This window comes from Podarcis gaigeae (assembly GCF_964106915.1).
Source record: "Podarcis gaigeae genome assembly, chromosome: 6".
In the NCBI taxonomy this organism is placed as follows: Eukaryota; Metazoa; Chordata; class Lepidosauria; order Squamata; family Lacertidae; genus Podarcis; species Podarcis gaigeae.
The window spans coordinates 34487096-34500320 of record NC_139682.1 but is presented as its reverse complement, the minus strand read 5'-3'; the positions used below and the strand labels follow the sequence as shown (position 1 = coordinate 34500320).

General features: G+C 41.6%; 2 protein-coding genes across 3 annotated transcripts in view; both read right to left on the bottom strand.

The window, feature by feature from the left end:
* The window catches only part of SYT6 (synaptotagmin 6), a 139039-nt gene that overhangs the window by 121253 nt on the left and 4561 nt on the right, over window positions 1–13225 (bottom strand). The window lies entirely within an intron of this gene.
* BCAS2 (BCAS2 pre-mRNA processing factor) overlaps window positions 3266–13225 on the bottom strand; it is a 178469-nt gene continuing 168509 nt past the window's right edge. Inside the window, exon 8 of the transcript XR_014566058.1 lies at window positions 3266–3283. The gene's annotated coding sequence lies outside the window, so the exon portion shown is untranslated. The remainder of the gene's footprint in view (window positions 3284–13225) is intronic.

The following is a 13225-nucleotide window of genomic DNA, read 5'->3' as shown; positions in this document are numbered from 1 at the left end:
GTAGCTGTTCATAGCTGCTGTTCCATTACAGGTGTATGTAGCAACATGTTGTTGACTGATTAATAGTGAATCTCTATTTATATTTGAATTTATATTGGACTTTATCAGTAGTTCTGTGGTGTTGCCCCCAAGGATCCCACATTATTGCATCCACACTGCCCATTCCATTGGCCATGTTCCAGCCATCTCCAATTCCCCTCCCTTGCCCCAACTCCCAGTGTAAGTTAGTTGTGCTAAAATTCCCTATTTTAGCTTTTATATTCAGACTGTGGTTACTGTGCTACCCCAAAGAACCCTGGCTTCTCAAATCCTAGTCCAACCACTGTAGAGTGTGTTCAACTGATGAAACCACAGCATTGGCTCCTATATATGATTGCAGACCAATAATCATGGGTGTCAATTTAAACCTCAAGTGGGAAAGTGCAATGTTCAGAAAAAAGACTTTTGGGAGCCTTTATGAACCCTGCAGCTGCAATGCCACAGGGCATAAGGAATGTGCTTGCAGAGGATATTAACAGAAAGTCATTAACTCAGCTCAGTCCACCCAGAAATGACTGTCTTGTTCTGCAAACAAGCTGATTCACTTTTAATACTGCAAAAATCAACTTCCCTCCACTGGTCAGAACAAACCTTAATATAGCTCTTGAAAATAGCGCCTAGCTGGCATTTCAGGGTGATCCCTAAAAGGAAATTCCAGCATTCGGTCCTGGAAGAGTGAAACGGAAACACGCCATAAGTAGAGTGAATGGTAATGAGGCAACATCTTTGGGTATTCCAGTGCTTGGGGGAGCAACTCACAAGACCAAACTAGCACATTGAGATTATGGGACAATCCATGCAGCATTTGGTGTGTGTAAACTTAAGCATGTTTGTTACATGTGGCTGGTTACCCCACAAAAATTAAGCAGGTTCACATTAAAATGCAAGCCAAAGCAAATTTCTCCCCTTCTTTCTCTTGCAGGAACACAGCCACAAATCCCTGGGAAAGGGCTTACCAAAAAAAGCACTGCTTTTTACACATTGAAGACCTATGGAGCGGGTGAAGAGCTTTTTGTAGCTTCAGTAACCATGCAAGCCAATTTCACCTGAGGACATTTTTGGCTGGGCACTGGGCACCTTTTAGAGCATAGTTGGGAATCCTTCATCCCTTTGTCTAATTTTATGCAGCTTTTGGCTTGAGATGGGCAACTCTGTCAATTTCACTTTCTCTCACTTTCTCACTTTTCCAGTCTTAAATTTGGTCCATATGTTCACATCACTTTGCAAACTTCTTTTTTTTTTAAAGTCCCCGTGAAAATTCAGTATTTTAGTGCAAATTTCTCCAAATATATGTTTGTTTGTAATGCGTCTAAGTATATATATATTTGCAAAGCAATGTTTCCTAAATACATTATTTTCTCTAGTATATGCACACTTTACCCGAGTATATGCATTTTGTACTTATTACGTGGTGGGAGATCTGCATTGCAAAGTTTAGAAAAGTCTGAATTTCGGAAAATGGCTGTTTCAGTTTGTGTACTGTTTCAGAAAGTGTGAATTGGGTAGTTTCACTTTTGAATACAAACTGAATTGGCCTACTTTGGCCCTCTGCAAGTGAGCAGTCTGGACCTTTGGCAATACTGTTCTGTCCCTTTCCCAGCAGCCCACTGGTGGTCAGGAAAAGAGAGACAGAAGAGATTTTCAGAGAGAGGAGGGGGTGGACCTCCCACTGTTTGCTCTGAGCCCTCCTACTCCTGGCTGGAGCTCTGTTCACAGCCGAAATGCAGCCCCTGACAGATCTCGCCCCCCCCTCTCACACACACACCAGGGAATGCAATCCTTGACAGAACAAAATGTTGCCAGCCCCTGTTGTAGAGCCTTTCTTGTAAGGTAAAGCTCTGAGCCTAGCAGTGTGCCTAGCATTGCATGAGGCATCCAAACTGCAACAGGAGATGCAGCAATAAAGTGTGAAATCAATAGACAATTATTGTCGGTACAGAAGCCGCCTATCAATCCAGAGCATCACTTTGGCCACTGAAGAGAGCAATAGGAGTGTAAAAGAAACTTAAATGACCACAGAACAGCTCCATTCTGGGTAGTTTTATAGCAGGACCACGTCTGCACATATCAGACCCCCAGAGAGTAGCTCATTATCTGGAATGGATGCAGGTACCTAATCAGAATGTAAAAGCTGGTGCTCAGATCAATCAGCATTTCCCATCAGTGCTCTTGGCAATGCCTCAGGAAATGGGCCTCACACACCGTGGCAGGTACATACCAAATGCTACATGTGTGACTGATGACAAAGGAAACAGGCTGGCTTTTTGAACCATCCTTCAGAGACATCGTGGAATGGAGACAGGGCAAGGAACAAGCATCCCCGAGGTCTCCTTTACATACCAAGTACATTTCCATGTTTGAAATATCAGAATGAATTTCCCTTTACATTTTTCTGGAGGTAATTTGTAAGTATACTCTGCAGCCACGATTATCCATTCATGTTACCTGCTATGTTTTGGATGCTTCTGATATTAGATTTAAGGACACACACATCACATCCAGAGTATGCCTACAGTGGAGGTTTATAAAATTATGAATGCAGTGAAGAAAAAGAATAAAGAGAAGTTCTCTCTCTCACACACACACACCCCTCAAATAATACTAGAACTCAGGGTCACCCAGTAAAACCGAATGGCAGAAGATTCAGGAGTGACAAAAGGGTGTACTTTTTTGCACGAAACGTAAGTAATTTATGGAACTCGCCAGTGCAAGATGTGCTAAGGGCATGGTAATTTAGATGCTTGTGAAAGGGGGTTCATGGAGGGTAATTCTAGCAAGATATGCAACCTCAATGTTCAAAAGCAGCATGCTGCTGAATATATCAGTTGCTAGCTAGCAACAAAGGAGAGCATTATTGCCTTCATGCCCTGCTTGTGGCTTCCCTGGCGGCATGTGATGGCCACTCTGGGAAGCAGCATCCCCACCTAATCATCTGATTGGCCACCATGGGAACAGAAGGGCTCTTCTTAGGAAAGCCTCATTTCTACAGCTTTGTCCCATGCAAACAGTAGTGTTTAGAAGTGGGACCCATAAGCGCAGGACCAATTGCATGGGTCCCACCCGCCGGTGCTTGAATTAGAGAGTGGGAGGTCCAGCCACCTATACTTTGTGATGCCCCAGCTACTGTTTTAGAAGGCTCTGGGGACATAATTTGTCACTACACACTGTTGGAATAAGTAACAACACCGACTGTGCAGAGAGAACAACTGCCACTAAATAGTTTTTTCCCCCCCACACACACTTTCTGTATAACAATCCTGAGTTGTTTATCGTAGTTTCTCTTTCATTTTCCTCATTGGTTTGAGTTGTATTCAGAAACGCCTGGTGCTATTAAGTAGAAGATTCAGTTTAACATTTACAGCCTTGTCTCTCTTCAACATGGTCAGCCAAAATGTACTCTGAAACGCACACAGTATGGCTACGCTATAGTCAAGGAATGATATCCAAATTACTATACAGAAGACGCAAAGTGGACTATAGTCCATGTCAAGAGCTTCTGCTGTAATAAACTTGCCAGTCTTTAGGGTGCCACAAGATCCTTTGGCTTGGACGCAGAGCTGCACTCAGTGTTCTTTCACTGGTGCTAGGTGAAGAGGGCAGGGAAGCAATCCTTTCCCTCACGTCTCCTGAAGGTCTGCTCTAAATAGTTGAGGGACCTTCCAGAGCAGCATGAAGTGATACAGTGTGGGAAGCGGGAATCTGAGACGTTCACCCCCACCACCTTATCTCCAACAGAAAGGTCCACTGGATCTCAGTGAAGGGAAGAAGCTTTTCCATTTGTGGAACAGGCAGTCTGCATTCCATCACACAATATAGCTCCATCACAGTTTTTTGCCTGGGGAACATCATCTCCTCCTGAAATGCTGAGCCTAAGGCTAAAATGAATCAGAATGATTCACTTTGATGGTCTAATGCCATTCATCCCAGGCCTGCTGCTTCGCTTGTCAAAACTAAATCCCCAAAGATAGGGCATATCATGTGCTGTGCCAGTACATCTGGCCCTACAGGATATGGTGAAATCTGGCTAGACATAAGACTGTAATACTACAGAGAAAGAAGTATATGGGGCTATGAGGAGGGGGTTGAGGGTTCAGATTGTTGCTTGACATGCTATTTTACATCACAGTTTCGGAAGGTTGGCAATTGTATGCCTGTAATGGGAAATTATGGATGGATCCTTGCCACCAGCAGTCTGCAATCTAGGCTGAGAAAAGAATGCTCATTTGGCCTTTGCTGATCATTATGTTATAGTGGCCTTCCGTCAACCTTGATCACCTGGACTCTTCAGAAAAGAAATTTAATCTACTTGTGCTTTTTATTTTAAAAAACAACAACCAGCTTTACCCCCTGAAGATGGATGGAAGAAAGCTGCATGAAAGTGAAATTAATTTCTGCCTCTGGCATAAATTACACCATCTAGACATTTGGAAGAGCCAGTCTTCTGAGCTGCCCTCTGGCATTATGTCTTTATGTCCACATGGCATGACTCAACTAGACAGATCACTACTAGGCTACTTGTATTCAAGGTTCATGCAAGTTAGAGAAGACAGCACTAGAGGAGGCACAACTTTAACCAGGAAGCATTGCGTGATCAAGATGGCAGAGAGCAGCTATTCCTGTTTTGCAGTGTGCTGTAAATGTTGATGTTCTGCAGGCATTGTATGTTGACAATAGAATAATACATTGTGCTATAAAGCAGGGTGGGGCACCATTCCTGGGCTAAGCAGAGCCGCCATTGTCATAGATGAAATAGTGACATTATAAGAAGTGAAATGGGACATAAAGGAGGATATGAAGGTCAAATTGGGGGCGATTTTCCTGTAAGCAATCTAGAGGCTTTCTATCCAGACATCACATAACAGATGTGTCCACACAAAACAAAAACTAAGCATTTGAAAAAGAAAAGGTGGTCAGCAAGGGGAATGACAGAGACCCTAAGGAAGAGGGAGAAGGTAACCCAAGGCATCTGGGCAGTCACCAGGAAAGTAGCAGAAACAACATTCTTTGCCCGATTGTAAAACTCCAATTCTGGCATGACTGCACTGGCTACCAATTAGTCTCAGGGCTCAATTCAGGTTTTGACCTCCAAAGCCTTTTGAGGTTCAGAAGCTCAATACTTCAAGGATCACCTCTTTCAACATGAACCAACCCAGACCCTGCAATCATCTTCTGAGGCCCTTCTCTGTGTGCCTCCTCCATGGGAGGTCCAGAGGGTGGCAACATGAGAATGAGCCTTCTTGGTGATGCCTCTCCGCTTGTGGAATGCTCCCCCTCAGGGAAGCCCACCTGGCACCATCTTCATCCATTGTTAGACACTAGGCAAAAAAGAAAAAAAGAAAATTACCTCAATTTTAAAATATTTGTGGCCGCTTTTGTAGGGCAAGATCTGAAAGTCTTTTATTTTGTAAAGATGTGGGGTTTCTAAGGTTTTTATTGACTATATTTGTTTTTAGTATTTTTATGGTGTCTGTAATTTGATTCACGTCATTTTCATGATTCAAGCAACTTAATAATAGTAGGTAAAGGACCCCTGGACGGTTAAATCCAGTCAAAGGTGACTATGGGGATGGGGCGCTCATCTCGCTTTCAGGTCGAGGGAGCCAGCGTTTGTCCACAGACAGCTTTCTGGGTCATGTGGTCAGCATGACTAAACTGCTTCTGGCGCAATGGGACACCGTGACAGGAACCAGAGTGCACGGAAACGTGGTTTACCTTCCCGCTGGAGTGGTACCTATTTATCTACTTGCACTGGCACGTTTTCGAACTGCTAGGTTGGCAGGAGCTGGGGACAGAGCAACGGGAGCTCACCCCATCGTGGGGATTCAAACCGCCAACCTTCTGATCAGCAACCCCAAGAGAGCTAACAGTAGAGTAGTTTAACAAGAATGACAATTAAAAGTCTCTGTCTCTCTTTCTGAAATGAATACTAATGGACAGAAATAAAAAGTGGGTTTGTGCTTGAAAAGGTGCTAGCGATGAAAACAAATTCCTGGGCCAAGTGCCCTTTTCTTTCATTCTAAGTGTAGGTCTTCTCCACTAGGCCACTAGGCTGTACTTGGTGGATACTGGGGATCTAGTCAAAACACACACACAGCAGCCCCCATAAGGCTATAAAAATGGTGTCTGTGGAGTCATGTCAGGAATTTACAAGCTCTCACAGCTGTAACTGAAACAGATACCTTTTTTATTAGTGCAAAGAACATTATTCCATGACTCTGATCCATTGATTTGTGTATGATACTACAACACAAGGAATCGCTGAATCAGCACGCAAGCCTACAAATTTAACACAGGAATAATTGACCCTAGTTCCAAGCTAGTAATTGGGGCCACATTATATTAAGTGGTTCGTGAAATACAGCTTTAGCATTAGTTAATTCCCTCTGCAACATGCTTGCCGAAATGTTTATATCAATAACTTTCTCCCATTAAGTGCCTTATTTTGCTAATTGACTTAATTATCTGTTTAGAGTAACTAGCAACAGCTTGACACTTACCTAATCTAAACATCGCTGCTGTAGAATCCACTAGAAAAATACCGCAGCAAAATTAAGGTGTCATAGGCAACAAAACCGGAATCTGCAGTAGCACTTTCCATAATATTGTAAATTCCTTTTGGCCTTTTTTCTTCTGGTTGTTGTTGTTCTATGCTAAGAAGGCTCATGATGAAGAAGTAAGGTTCTTATAACTGTGAATTTTTGCCCCATAGTCCGCACAGTGGTTTTTCAAATTAGTTTCACACCCCGAATTTCACGTGTAGGCAGAAGTAACGTCATAAGATCAGGACTGCTGGATCATTCTTTGCTTAATATTCTTTTCTAAATATTTTTATTGGTTGTCATAGATGCATAACAACTATGTTTAGTAGTCAACTAAACATAATCATAACACCCCTTCCCCCCCATAATCTTGCCAGCTACCAGATAAGTATTCGTGTCTTTGTAATATTCATTCCTGTTTTAGTTTTTCTACAGGATTCCTCCATCTTTTCCTTTCAGGGTTGTTTGGAAGTATCCACCCACAGCAAAGTCCTCACCTCCAATTGTAGTATCAAGAAGTATACATGGTCACAACATCAAGATTTGTAGCGATGGCGCTGGTAACATATTCCGCTTTATTTTGATAATTCGCACAACCCAGTCCTAAACATATCACATGGAACTGAGTCCTATTTCACAATATCAATGGGACTGATGCCCAAGTAATTTATTTAGACTGGGCATGAACCCATACCACTGCTTCAGGGCAATCCAAAGGCATTAGCAAATGCTGCATCCAAGCTACCCTAATTTTGGTACCTTATGCTCAATTTAGTCTTCATACAGGACTGCCAGTTCAGCACTTAAAATTGCAGTGATGAGTCTGGTGAGGCTTGTAAGCTTCTAAAGCAGATCAATAAATTCAGAAACTGAAAACACCTTTTGATTTATTCCTTGGTTAATAGATTTGCCCCAAATATATCAAACTCCACTGAGTGAAATGGCTCAATACCTATTGTTATTAGAGACACAGTCAATCTTATCTTCACAACAACAGGTAGCCCATTAGACATAGACCTGCCAGCTGCTGTTGCTCCATTATGGCACCAACCATTTTTTTAATTACAGTCTGGAGTTTATCATCTTTGCTGTGTGTGGTGCAACCTTTCATGCAGCAGTGAGGTCTGACTCACTTTACACACAGAGTTGCCTCTCGCTTGGTTGCCTGCTACAGAGAATCAATGACAAATTGCTATGCATGGGCTTAAGTAAGCAGCAGGGGCTACTATTTCCATAGCAAATGGTAAGCTGCACAGCCATTCAATAAGGCAACAACCTATATAACAAGCTGATGCAAAATGCTGCAAGCAAGAGAGGTTAGTCTGAAATCCTGGCCAGTGCCACAGGTTTCCACTGAAGGTGTAAATAAGAGAGCCCTTTTTAATAGAATAGGTGGCTTATAAAGACAAAGGCACACTCCCACATACACCCAAGGCTCCCGGAATTTCTAACTATGGGCTTAATGATTAACCTTTGGTAAGCCACTTCCCCATCTGTAAAATGGGAATGATGTCAGCTACTTTACATGAGGTCTGGGAGGATAAGGGTACTTAAGTTTTTGATGCCAGTTCTGTTCTCCAAAGTTCTTTAAATGCTGATGCTTTTTGTCTTCAGGGCTTATGCACAATTACTTTTCTTCTGCATTTTCCAGGCAGAGGTCCGCACTTTAACACTCTTGTGTCTTTTTTGTGTTTTTTGCTCTGAGCTTTCTCTGTGAAAACCCACTCTTTAAAGCTGAACCGGAGCAAACGTCAATTTGGGTTTTATGCGGATTGATGTTTGCTCTAAGCAAAAAGACAAATAAAAATCACAGATTGTGCCTGGGAAGAGTGGAGGAAAGGTAACTGTGTATATTTAATTTTATTGTGTACTATCATATTTGAATGGATTATTGAATATCACTTTATTTGATATAAGTTGTTTATGTTTTTATTATGACATTTTTGTATTGGACCAGATTGTTATAAGGTTGTGATCTTTGTTGTTTCTTCAGTTTGTAAGCTGCCTTGTGTATAGTAATATAGAAAGGTGGTGTACAAATTAAAAGTATAATGATGTTCTTTAAGTATGCTACAACAGCAGCAAGAATACTCATTGCAAAGTACTGGAAGACACAGGATCTACCCACTCTGGAAGAATGGCAGATGAAGGTGATGGACTATATGGGATTGGCAGAAATGACTGGCAGAATCCGAGACCAGGGAGAAGAGTCGGCGGAAGAAGATTGGAAGAAATTTAAAGACTATTTACAGAAATATTGCAAAATTAATGAATGTTAGAATGATGTCGGATAGAAATTAAGTGGTTTCCAACTGTAATGCCTTAAGAGAATATGGAGGGGGGAAAAGGTTTAGAAATAGGTTAAAATTTATTGATAAGGATTTGCTGAACTAACAATTTGAATTGGAATACAAAAAAGGGAGGTATGAGGAGGTCTGGGAAATAAGTTAATGGAAAATAAGTAATGGAAACTTTGTGTGTTTTTAATTATTTCCATTTTTGTATTTTTGTTATTTTTTCTTTTTCCTTTTTGATTTTTATTGTATTACTATTGAAAACTTTAATAAATATTCTTTTTTAAAAAAATAAAAGTATAATGATGATGATAATCCCTCAGTTGTGCTTTTCTGGTTTGGTGCTGTATATTTTAGACCATTTTGTGCTTTCTATTTAATGGAAAGATACTAACATATTTAACATATAAAAATAACAGCAGCAACAACATTTCACATTAATATGAGAAGAATATGCCCACCGATCAGCCAGTGCTTAGCACATCCTGAAAAGGACAGCTTTCACATTGCTGCTGCTTCTGTTTTAAAAAGCATCCTATGTTATACATCATATTGTATTTCAAAAATCTGCTACAGGTGAATTGGAACTTGCACTGATGACCAAGCTGTGTTTTCTTTCTTTGTTCCACAATATGCATTAGAAAGCACCTTCCAGCCCAAAGTGCATTGATGTGCACATCCAGTTGCATCACTGATAGCACACATCTGATAACAGACCACTGATGTAAACCTCCCCCCCCTCCCGCACCCAGTTTGTCTTTCTTGCAGCCTGTTATCAGAGGCATCTTATTCTTGCTGCAATAAGCAGCTTGGGTGTGACAAGTCCATATTCAATCCCACCCAACATTCTTGGCCTCCCGGATGTTCTGGCAGTGAGTGTCACAAGCAAACAGCATGTATTTTGCTCAAAACCTGTAACCTCGCCATTTCACCGGGTGTCGTTTGCTTTTGTGTTTTGACAAAGAGCAGACTGAGTGTTCACTTTGCCTGCATTGCACCAACTGCTATTTTAACATACCTCGGTTTTCCTTTCATCTTTTCCCTGAAAAGTGGCTCAAGCTCTCAGAATTTTCTTCTGCTCAACTCCACCCTAGCCTGCAATGCATGATCACTTGTTCTTTCCTGATTTCATTGACTTCCACCTCCCAGAAGCCCCAGGAGAAGGAAACACTAAAGGGCTGTTAAGGCTGTTCAAAAGCTTGTGTTTGGACGTTCTTGGTTCTGCTGCTTCCTGTCCATGCACCCCATAATTAGCCTGTCTCTCCCACCACTCCCCCACCTCCTCCTTCCCTTTGCCTTGGGCAAGTTCAGCTTACAGTGAACTCCTTCCCCAAGCCTCTTTTCCCCCTTGAAGGCTATTCAGTCTTTCTTCCTATTCCCTGCCTATGTTTGCATGATCACAGTTCTTCCCAGATATAACGCCACCTATGCCAGTTATATCCAGCGGCACTCCCTGATAGCAGCATTTTAAAGGGGTGCCTACGGTGTAGTTCATCAAAGCTTAAACTTGCCTAGAGTTGGTTTTCTAGGCTAGCACCATCTTTGTATTTGATGATTTAGTTCTTCACGTTTGTATCAAAAACAAACCCTTAATTAGGAATATCAGTGGGTTATCAAGTGCCAAATAGTCTGTCTCAGTGGTGTTCTCTTCTTGCAGTTGCTATGTGTTTTTTAAAATGTACTTCATTATGCAGAGAGATGTAGATCAGTGTGCAAAACCCATGCTACCAGATACCCCAAATTAATGACAGAAAGTGAACAGCTAAGAAAACAGGCACAACTGAATAGGCTGTTACTTTAAAAAGAAACCCTCACAACTAATGGATAAAGGCAGATGTGGGAAAGGCAATGTGACAGGCAATGTGTAAAAATTGTGGATTAAATACAGAATTGTGGGTAAAGACAAGTGAAAGTGGCATGGACCAGAAACTAACAGATGCATGGAGTTCACTCAGAAGTTGTCCTCAGTGTATTGTATTGTTTTGTGCTGCACTGAATTGATTTCATGAGGCTATCTGGGGATGTACCACATTGTTATGTTATTGGCAGGTAGGTGTTTAAAATCAGTGTAGGCCAAAACAGCAAACCAGTAAACGTGCAGGAATCATGAGATTATACAATCGAATATCATGTGTTTTCACTATCAAGCCACATCAAACATGTTTAACTGAAGTCAGTGAAAATGAGTAAATAGTTTGCCTCTCCTCTAACCATGTTATATTATAGTGGGGAACACTTGCTCCTTTAAAAAAGAAGATATGACTACTCCATTTCAAGCACAGGCTTGGATCCAGAGCTATGTGAGGGAAAGTCCAGTTGGACAATCTGACATTTTTTCTGCCTCTTCCTTCCTGACTCCCCCCTCAATTTTCCTACTGACATAGTGGCCTATTTCTGCTGAAATTCACCCCCTTCCAGTACAGTCCTGGTGCCACAATCTGAAGCATTCCAGAGCATCCCTTGACTCTTCAGAGCAGCTTCTCGGTGTTTGCAGGAGGCTGCAGTGGGGAGGACAGGGTGGGAATGCCACACTATGAGTGCACTTCCATGGGGAGACCTCTGGCTCCAACCCCCAGTTTAAGAACACAGGAACCTGTATTATACCCGGTCAGACTGTTGATCTTTCTAGTGCAGTGCAGATTCTTATACTGTTTGGCAGCAGCATCCCAAGGTTTCAGACAAGGTACTGCCATACAAGGAGATTTTAGGAATTGAACATGGGATCTTCTGCAGGCAAAACAGATGCTCCATCACTGAGTTATGGCCCTTTCCAATAGTCCTAAGCCAACTTTGAGATTCCAAGTCAATTGCTATTGGCCAGTGATGGGATGACCAACATCTGCTTGGCAACCACTGAAACCTTGAGCGTAGACTAACTTTTGGTTCTTGCTTGAGTTGTACAGAATATTTTTCCAGACCTCAGAATTCCTTGGTTTCCTCTGCTGTGGTCCACTAAACCTTCTGCTCTGTCTGATTGGCAAAAAATACAAATTTACAAGTGTTACAAGGTTGTAACACATGGGAAATTACCAGTGCGGAAATATGCTGCATGCAGGCTCAGATAACACAGGGAGACATTAAGGCATCCCAGAAGGAAACCTCTTGTTATCATAGCAAAAGTGCCAGGCATATGTTGGCTGGTTGCACTCAGCCCATTATACAAATGTTCTCACTCTGCCCTCCTGCCTCAGTTGTGCAGTCAGGCATTCTGGAGTCATCAATATTGGCCTATGGGAGTCTTTCCTGTGAGCATTGCCTCAGGACTGATTATCAGGGACCACAGAGAAGAAAGTAGGCTAGCATGGCATGGAGCTCTCCAATAGTTCCAAGAGAATTTCACTGCTGTTCAAAGCGGCGGGAGGGTTTTGTAACTCTGTGTACTAGAAAGCCATGTTTTTCTCTTTCATCCTCTCAATTTGTCCTATCATCAGCTTGTGTTTTATACAATATATGGGCATAGGAATTATGTGTAAAGTATAAAAACTTGATTTTTCAGGTCATCACAAGCCTAGATTGTTTGACAACATACAAATTCATGTATGTGCTCATATAGAAGCAAAGAATGGTCATCTAAATTCATAAGTCATGGAGTTTGAAGCTACTAGCCCAGCCTTCTCTAACCTGATGTCTTCCAATCATATCTGACTGTTGACCATGATGGCTGGAGTTAATTTTGCATTTGCTTCTTTTTATGATTTTCTAGATCCATTTCAATCCATGTTTAGGCCTGGTTTCAGCACCGAAGCTGCCTTTTCATAAAAAAATTATACACCACGCATTGTAAAAAAACACCTCAAAGCAGTTTACAAAAAAAAAAAAGAAGATTAAAATTACCTCAACTATCTAACCATATTTCTTTCAACTGTGCTGTTTTGAACCATCTAACAGAGGGCGTTCTCTGTAGTGGCACCTACCCCGTGGAATGCCCTCCCATCATATGTCAAGGAAATAAGCAACTGTCTGACTTTTAGAAGACATCTGAAGGCAGTCCTGTTTAGGGAAGTTTTTAATGTTTGATGTTCTATTGTGCTTTTAATTCTGTTGCGAGCAGCCCAGAGTGGCTGGGGAAACCCAGCCAGATGGGCAGGTTATAAATAAATTATTATTATTATTATTATTATTATTATTATTATTATTTCAGCTTCCTAGGACGTCCCTGAGTTCTGGTAATATGAAGTAGGGGGAGATTATCTGTCCATTTCCTCCTCACTGTGCACAATATTATACTCTTCTTACTTACAAGAGAAAAACACACCAATATTCAGAGGATAGGTTGGGTTATTGACTGATAAAATAGGAGCAATGTTGTTATCAAAGTACAAATTTCACTGTTTCAGTATATGAATATTTCCA